Genomic DNA, 9,459 nt, shown 5'->3' with positions numbered 1-9,459 from the left:
TTTTTGCGCATTGGCTCTTTCACCGCTTCTGCTCTTTTGCGCTTCTGTGCTTTTGCGTTGTTGCTCACCAGCCTGGGCTGCAGCACCAAGGACGCTGTTGCATCTTCCGCAGCCAGGAGGAAATGGCCTGCCTCTTGTAGGCAGGATCAGTACCTTGAGTTGATTAGTTAATTAGTTCATTATATTCAACTCAGTCCAGCTGGCTAATAATGATTAGATGCCATAATTCCCCCTTTTTGTTTTACAATTTTTTGTTTTCACAAAGGCTTTAAGTTGAGCAGAGACCCAGTCCATTCATCCAACTCCAGCACACTTCCCTCCCACAAATACCACATCGGGGCTTGCAGCTTTACCTTCTTCACCAAAGGACTCTCACTCGGGCTCTCAGCTCCGGCGAGGGAGTCGGGGCTTCTCAGGGTCTCAGACATGTCACATCGGGGTCACCAGTTGTTGCTCACCAGCCTGAGCTGCAGCACCAAGAACACTGTTGCATCTTCCACAACCAGGAGGAAATGGCCTGCCTCTTGTAGGCAGGATTGGTACCTTGAGTTGATTAGTTAATTAGTTCATTACCTTCAACTCAGTCCAGCTGGCTAATAATGATTGGATGCCATATTGCTCTATTGCCTTTTTTTTTTCCCCCTCTCTCTCCCAGTACTCCCACTCTCGGAGTACTCTCTCTCGCCCCCCCTCTCTATTTCGGGGCCTCACATTCGTCTGGGATTGCAGCTTCGGGACAAGACGGGCTTCGCATACAAGGGGGTGGTGAGCATCTACACTGTGTATTAAATCATCTGTGTTAAATTGTTCTTATCTCAACCCACGGGTTTCCCATTTATCCTTTAATTCTCTCCCTCATCCTCGGGGCTGGGGGAGGGAGAGTGAACGACTGTGTGGGGTTTAGTTGCCAGAGCAGCCTAACCCACGACAACCCCTCAACCACTGCTTTTACAGACATCAATGTAATTTCCCATTCCCACAGCCAGCTGCCACCCAGCGATTGTAACCAAACACCTGCCTGGGGCTAGAGCAAGGCCTTATTCTAGCAGGACTGAAAGCTCCTTGAGGGACAGCAATGGTTCTCCAAGAGGAGCCCTGGCACTGAGGGACAGGCTTTGGATGCTAGAAGCCTTACCCCATGAACAGGCAGCAGGGTTGGCAGTCAGAGCCTAAACATGAAGCTTGGCCTGGAGTCTTCAAGAAGGATGGGGTCACAGAGCCCCATGGAAATCCTTCGCTTCTAAAAATCCCATAGCAGCAGGGAGCACTGGGGGATGATCTCGTCACACCCCCCCACCTCTGTTCTCAAAATCTTCTCCTAGGCAGCCGCTGCTGAACTCTGTCGGGGACGAGATACTGGCCTAGATGGACTTTGTCATAAAACCCAGTTCCTGGAATTCCAGGTTTCTATAGCAGGATGTAGGGTGGCTTCTGGAGGCTCTGATTTGCCGCTTAGGTTTGACCTGTCCCTCAGGGGCTTTAGAGTCCACAAAAACCCCTCAGTGCCAGCTACATCCCATTGCATAGGAAAAGAGCAAGAGCCGGCCGTGCCGTGTCCTGAGTGTTTGAAGCTCTGGTGCCAGGCTAGGTGCTGCTCCCGGTACCCAGACTCCCTCTCTGGCTGCATGCAACATCTCAGCCACGTATAAGCTCATCACTCCCTCCCGCCAAAAGAGGCAAGGCTTGGGCTAATCCTCCCCTGTTCATCTGCAACAGTTTCTGCCGCTCTCTCGCCTCCACTGCCTGGAAAGCTGAATATCAGAGCATGTGCACAGCAGCAAGTTTTACAGCCAGCTCCTGCCTCCATTATTCCCTGCTCACTGCCGCAAGTGGCACAGTCCCCAGATGCTCAGCCCCACGCCTGACCTCTCCGCACAGCAGAATTCTGCGCTGGTATTGCTGCCCAGGCACTTCTGTGGGCACAGAGGCAGAGCTGGTATTTGCAGCTACATCCACTGATGTCTTTGTGCTGTGTGAAAAATGAGCACTCCCTGCTCATCTAGTTTTTGGCTAAAAAGATCTTGAATTCGATTACATCCTAAGACACATCTGGTTTTAGCAGTGCGGACTGGAAACTTGAAAAACCACAAAGAGAAGGTGTTTGGGTTAAGAATGCTCTTGTGATAAAAAAAATATTGAAAGTCCTCAAGTGTTTGTTTAGAGAAAATAACTTTCATTTAAATGCTGGCGCAATTTCAACAATTTGATTTTAATTTTGAAGTGTTGAAAATGTCCTCAGATAATTTCTGTAGCATTCCAGAACCCAAAAGTGATCGTAGAAAGCAAGCCGCTTAAGAAATCAAGTTAACTGCAGAACTGAAATTCATTTCCTGTTTTCTAAGAAAACAAAAAAAAAGGTCCCAATGCTCCTAAGTCTTTCTGAGAAAGATCTTCTCACAAGCAGTTTTCATCCAGGCAAGCATGGTTTGCCTTTTTCCCCAAACAAAACAGTTTGCCCTTTGAGAAAGCTTCCAAGAACCTCACAAGCCATACTAATACAAATAATTTACTGGACTTTGGTAGGAAGTACACTGCTTTAAGCACTGTTTTGTTGGACCTGAAAGTAGTCTATCACCATCATCATAATCATCAAATTATTTTAAAGACGCTTAGTGACACATATTTTACAGTATTTGTGCTCTGAGTTTCATCGAAACGGTAGCCTGACTATTTTATTTTATTTGATTTTCCCTTTACGATTTAGGTGAGATTTATGGACCAGCACTGAGTTTCTGTTTCATCACCGTCTCTGACTTCCTGACTTTACTGAATTCTCAAGAGATGTTCAAAATTAGAAGACTTTGTTGGTTTGGGGTCAAAGTTCAACTTAGTTTTCACTAAAACCAACCTACTGGCCCAAATTCTCTCAAATTCAGGTCTCGGTTTACTGAAGCTTCAGTTCATTGAACTTGGCTTGAGCATGTACAGCTTGTTCTTCAAAGAAACCAAGGGAAATTAGGTCTTCAGCTCATTTCAGATGAGTTAACAACCCCCAGCCAGCCAGATCTCAGTAGGCTTCCTTTGCGGAGGTTTCGCTAGCAGCACCACTTGTAACATGATGTGCCTCCATCTAGCAAGATGAGATGTTGCAACCAGCTGCAATGGCTGCTCTTGCCTCATATTGATTTCAAGGGAGCAAATTCCATAAAACATTGTGCTAGGAAAGCTGGTTTCCATTTAAAAAGGAGAAAAAAATAGAAAAGGAAAAAAAAAAAAAGACAAACATGCCTCTGAGCAGGCTTTTGAATGCTCTCCTTTGTTAACTAACACAGTTAACAGGCCTGAAAATGACAACGAGCTTCACATCAGTAGCCTGCCTCAAAGGGGAAACGCAAGTAAAGCAAAGCAGCTCGTGATACATCAGCCCAAACAACGGCGCGAGTGTACCTGGCACAGCACAAGCTGCTGCCCCGTTGGTTTACGGAAGGGAAGTATTACAGCAGCAAGTATGAAGAGCGTTCCCCTCTGCCAGGACATCCCTTCCCCTGTGATCACTGAGCTTTATTTGGCCTCTGTGTTCACAGAGCGCTGGTACACAATGCGTTTTGACACTTCGCTGTTTCTAAAGCCCACGGTGATCTCGAAGGATCACCTTCCCAGGAAGCCACTGGGAACACAGTCTGTCCACACAGAGGGGCTTCATCCCAATGCCTTGGAACTCAGTGGCAACCACTGACTCACAAAAGCCCCACATCCTGTGCAACGCCAGTAGCAGCCACTTTGAGACGGCACATGGGTACTGGCTGAGCAGCCAGCAGCTCTACTTTTGGTGCACATAGCTAAGGACAGCTGTGAGAATGGCCAGTGGGGATTTTGCACGAAATGCATCTTGGAAACCATCACAGATATTGCAGCAAGTCACGACTCCCACCATGGTCTGAACCATGCTATGGTGGAGGCTCTGCCAACACACATCCTCGAGGTGACAGAGAAAGAACTCCTCCTGCCAAGGATGTGGCCAAGACACCAGACGTCTGATATGTGCTCAATCAGTTACAAACTCCAATATAAATAGGTAAATTTTTGCAGAATTAAAGCAAAATCAGTTCTGGGTATGGACTCAGGCACTTCCTAGGTGTGCCTGAGGGTGCTGGAGGTGGGTACCACAGGCACCCCATAGTACCCAGTCAGTGTTTCTCTACTGAGGTCCATCTGACTCATGGCCACAGCTCAACTGCTGCACTATTGCTTCGCGTTTGAGGAGGAAAACATGGAGTTAACTTTAGTATAAATACCAATGAAAATAAATCAACCTTCTACTATTGTCAAGGCTGAGCAACCTCCAAGAAAACAAACTTTGATAGAACTTTTCTACCTCAAAAAGCTCTACAAACCTCACAGTAACAGCCAATTTTTTTTTTTTTTTTTTCAAAGTGACCAGTAATTGAATGCCTCAGCTGCTTGACGCTTACCTAAGATAACATTAGAAGGTCTTATTTTGTGGAAGAGAGTTCATCTTTTGACAAATTAGGCCATTTTAGGTATTGGTAAAAGGCACATAAAATTGATACCCACAAAAAAAAAAAAATTTAGAAGATGCAGTCAACAATTTTTATTTTATCTCACTATCATTTCTCCAGATTCAGCATCTATCCCAATTTTCAGTTCCCCACAGTAGCTTTGATTGGGTTTACCACAACCTTCACATTATTAACCTGCACTCACTCTTCACTGACATATCTGCTTAGAAGCAGCTAAGAAATTAGAGGTAAGTTAGTTTATTGTTGAATCACTTGATATAACAGATTCAGACTGCTGTATGTGGTCTAGGGAGGGCTGTTTTGTTGGTTTTGGTACCTTTTCCTTCCCTGTGCCTAGCACATGTGGTAAGGCAACAGTGGTAAATCAGAACAAAGGAAATAAAGCACTAAGGCTTTAGGGAACATGTGTTTTAGGAGAAAAACTTGGCTCACCACTTAAAGCAGTATTGCCTTATAACAGATGTTTAAAATTCAGATGTAGAAAAAGACAGACAAAATTACAGAAATACAGTGACTTACAGGTCTGCACAGCTTCCAAACAGTACTGCAAGCCACTTCATCTTCACAGCTCTTCCTGGACCTGGCCAGACAGACCCCATGCTCCAAAACAGCGAGAGCAAAGCAGCAGCGACAGCACAACTCATCTCTAAGAAACCCTGCAACACGTTAGGTTGCAGGGGAAGGATTAAAGAATTAAAACATTAAAACCAACCCAGGCAATTGGCATATTGTTTTCCAGGATCAGGGCTCTCCAGCTGCTGTTGACAGCGCTATTGCAAATCAATGTCAGCTAGAAAAATGCTGCTGGGGAGCAATTTGTCTTCCCTGGGACCCACACATCCCTCACTGTAGTGGTACGGCAACAATTTCACACAGCAAGAAGGGACTCTGCTGAGACTCTGTTCCCAGCCTTGGGTGGGCAGAAACTGCTCAACAGATACCTTGGAGCAGATTTTCCAAGATATTGAGGAGCCTAGACACAGAGAGGTGCCTGGTGAGGTTTTCCAAGGCCTCGAGGTGGGTCAGGCTCTTCAGACTCAATCCCTGAGATGGGAATTTTCCTCTTCTGTCACTCCAGTTTACTTAGGAACTTTGGAAGGGTCGCTAAGTGCCTCTCTGCACCTTCAGGCACCTAAATACCTCTGCAGAGACTTTTAGATTTCATGGCACTTCCACTCCTCTTGTGGGCTGCCCATGGGACTCCCAGCCAGGCTGGTGGCCAAAGGTCAGCACTGGACTGACCAGATCTAAGGGCAGGAAAGCAATCCCAGCTGCTGTGGGGACACATGAAATCCCAAGAGGATGAAAGGGCTCCTGTTTGTCTGTCCTGTGCCTTCTAAGTAAGGGTAAATGGTCTCTATTTCATTTAATGCAATAGCTTTGCTGCCAGTCTGATAGAATCATAGAATGGTTTGGGTTGGAAGGGACCTCAAAAGATCATCTAGTTACAACCCCCCTGCCATGGGCAGGGACACCCTCCCTTAGATCAGGTTGCTCAAAGCCTCATCCAGCCTGGCCTTGAACACCTGCAGGTATGGGGCATCCACAACTCCTCTGGAAAACCTGTTCTAGCATTTCACCACCCTCTTCTGCCCATACACTTTAGGCCAAGCAGTCTAACACTAAATGTGCCCTATATACACTTTGCTTGTGATGTTGGTCTGTGTTCCTGAATTTTCCCCTTTTCTCATGCTTCATCAGTTCCATGCTTAAATAAAAACAAAGCCCAGATGCCAAGAACTGAATAGTGACTAAGGTGGGGGCTGTGAAAAGGAAGAGAGGGAAGATGCTATAAATGGAATCAGGGAAGTGTGGCTTGGAGGTGATTAATGAGCTTACATCTGTGATGAGTCCTTACTGTAAACAGCAGGTAGAGGAGCAGAGCCGGCAGCAGAAAGCGTTTGGGAGCGAAGGTGGAGCTGCACCTCCCCACATCAGCCTGGCTGGATGATGGTGGGAACGAGAGGGCCAGGGTTAGCACCATTCCTTCTAAGCGGGGCTTTGACTGGAGTGCACAGCAGGATGCATGAAATGGGTAGGGAACAGCACACGTCATGCGAGAATATGGGACAAGAGAGAGAAAAAAAAAACCCCACAATTCAAATACAAGCAGCAAAGTCCCAGCAAAAGGGTCTTGAGGTGCAGCAAGAAAATACCTGTGCTTTACCCTCCTTCCCTGGGACTTTATCACAGAGATGTTTGTCCACACTGTGATCAGCAGGCAGTTGGCGTGCAGGGTAGCCCCAGGGGAAGAGGTATCGTGGGATATGGAGGTAGGTCACAGGCTCAGCCCATGGCGAGAGGGTGCTCCTCAGGACAGGCTGCCAAGGGGGTAAAGTTATTTCGGTCACAGCACTTCTCCCCACCTGCCACCTTGGAATGCCTACTGGGAAACATCGGGAGCACGCAGGGCTGGCTGCTCAAAGCTGAGGAGCACTAGAACTGCCAGGTCATGAAGTTAAAAGAGGACACACACCGAAAGGGGAGCCTGCAGACACCAGCACTCTGAAATCATGCCAGCCTCCCACGGCCATAGCTGCCTCCAGCCATGGGGTCAGGCAGCCTCCTGCGGCCCCAGGGACCTCCAGTGCCAAAGGGGAGCCTGATACTTGCTCCCTTTGAAAGACAGGTTGGGCAATCAGGCAGCAGCAACCAAGCACAAGCTGCTGGGAATTCCTGCCAGCAGGACAGGAGATTCACCACCACCACCAGTCCTCAAACCAGGCTGGTATTTTACCAAATGTGGCCATTTATCACCTAGTTTTGGAAGGGCGCATCAGGGAAACATATTCACATCCTGCAGCAATCAGGTCCAGAAGCAGACAGGATGGACACCTATCTTGTGGGATAGGTTGCTCAGTTGTGGATGGAGTTGTGGATGCCCCATCCCTGGAAGTGTTCAAGGCCACATTGGATGGGGCTTTGAACAACCTGATCTAGAGGAGGGTGTCTCTGCCCATGGCAGGGGGGTTGGAATTAGATGATCTTTGAGGTCCCTTCCAACCCAAACCATGCTATGATTCTATGATAAATACCTGTGAAAGGCACAGTCCTTAGGCACCCATCCTGCAAGGTGCAGGCTCCTCTGCTTCACAAAAGCACAAGTAACAGGAGCAATCTCAAAAGGACCTTCCCCACACAGGCGAGCTCTCCAGGCTTCATTAAATGAAATCACAGAGAAATCGGATTGGTGTAGAAACAGAAGGATCTTGGGCAGGTTAAAGTCCTGACAAACAGGGAAAGCGCAGAGCAATTTGCAGCAGCTGTCCTGCCGTATTTGACAAGATCCTGGCATTGCCCATTTCTAAGATAAATGTGTGAATGAGGCCTCTGAAATCCTGCTGCTAGTTTAAAAAAAAAGAAAACACAGAAAAACCCAAGTAAACAAAAAATTCAATGAATCTTGTGGGTTTTATTAATTTCTTTCCAGTTCCTGAGCCTATGGAGTATATTCATCGCTCGTTTTCAATCTTTCCTCCATCATTACAAAAGAAAGAAATACGCTTCTTAATGTTACATTATAATGAAAACTTAAATTTCGTCCTCGTTCTCTGTTTCAGGGCCCATGCTTCTGAGGAAACCTCAGAGTATTGTCAATTTGTGAGAAAATGGAAAATAGGCAAAATTAGAATTCCAGAGGTGGATAATCATGAGTAAACTCAATGCAGACTTTTTTTAAAACAAACTAACCAAGACTTGAGTATTGTTAAAACAAGATACCAATTTTAAACAGGGCAGGGCGGGGGGGGAAGCTGCATAAACCAATCTATTCAGCATCTTTAAAGAAAAAGGCTGGGTTATTCAAACACAGCATGCTCTATAAATAGCTCCAGCCCAGTCCAGTTTGATTTCTCCCTTTAAATGCAGAAAAAATTTCCACTACTTGTAGCAGCCAGTGCTGAGTTAGACATCAGGGTCACCCTCCAATACAGCAAATGCCCATGCTTGCTGCTGAAGGGAAAAACGTGCTCCAAAGAACATCTCCAGGAGATCGCTCCACAACAGAAATGTGTGTGGTTGTACCCAGGCTCGGTCACTGGGAAGTCTTTCAGCAGGAACACCCTGGCTGCTCTGCTTGCTCCAGATTGCTATCTAGGATCAAAATGCTCTCTGACGTTTGCATCAGGAAAACATACACACAAGAAAACTGTAAAAGCTGCACTTCATGTAACGTGCATTTTTCCTGTGGCAATGACACGGATATCCAGAAAACAGTCAAAGCTTCGGGTGCTGCCAAGCACCAGAGCCCTGATGCGAGCGCAGCTAAGGAACGACCTCACCCTTGAGGTGCTCATGGTGAGGATATCCACAACCCCACCCAACACCTACCCAAATACATGAGTATCATGACAAATTCTCTTCCTTCTGCCATGCTCTGGCCGCAGTGCCTGGTCTCCTGCATCCCAGCTGACAAACTGGGTCAGGGTAAGCTCCAGCAATCCAAGTGAGCTAACTTTCTGCCTGCTCTGCATTTTTTGCAGGAGTGCAGAGCAGAAGAAATGGGGTTCAGGATCTGGCCCCCCACATGCATAGTTTTAAAGATTGTCATTCAGAACAAGCTATTGTGAGGAAGAAAAAATGCTAAGCCCAGAGCCTGAGTTATTTCTCTGACTCTGAATGCTTTAAAACATTTTATTTGGCCAGTTATAGAAAACATGTGGCAAAGCTTTCATTTTTTTGGAAAGGTTGTCCTCCAACACAAAAAGAAAAGACAAATAACTGAACTTTTATTCTGTCTCTCTCTGCTATGCATATCCCTGCACTCACACGAGCTGCTGTCACTTGAGTTTTAAGTTCTGAATATATTGATAACTCTGTTTATTCTGCAGAAATACCAACGAGGTCCCAATCAAATATTAACACAGGGTGGGGGAAAACAGGAAAGCACCCCCACGAAAAGTTTATGCTCCAAGCAAAATGGGAAGATGAGCAGTTTTTAACAAGGACATGAAAAGCAACAAGTTCAGGACAGACTCAA

This window comes from Tauraco erythrolophus, chromosome 2, assembly GCF_009769465.1.
Source record: "Tauraco erythrolophus isolate bTauEry1 chromosome 2, bTauEry1.pri, whole genome shotgun sequence".
In the NCBI taxonomy this organism is placed as follows: Eukaryota; Metazoa; Chordata; class Aves; order Musophagiformes; family Musophagidae; genus Tauraco; species Tauraco erythrolophus.
Note: the sequence above shows the minus strand (reverse complement) of the source record.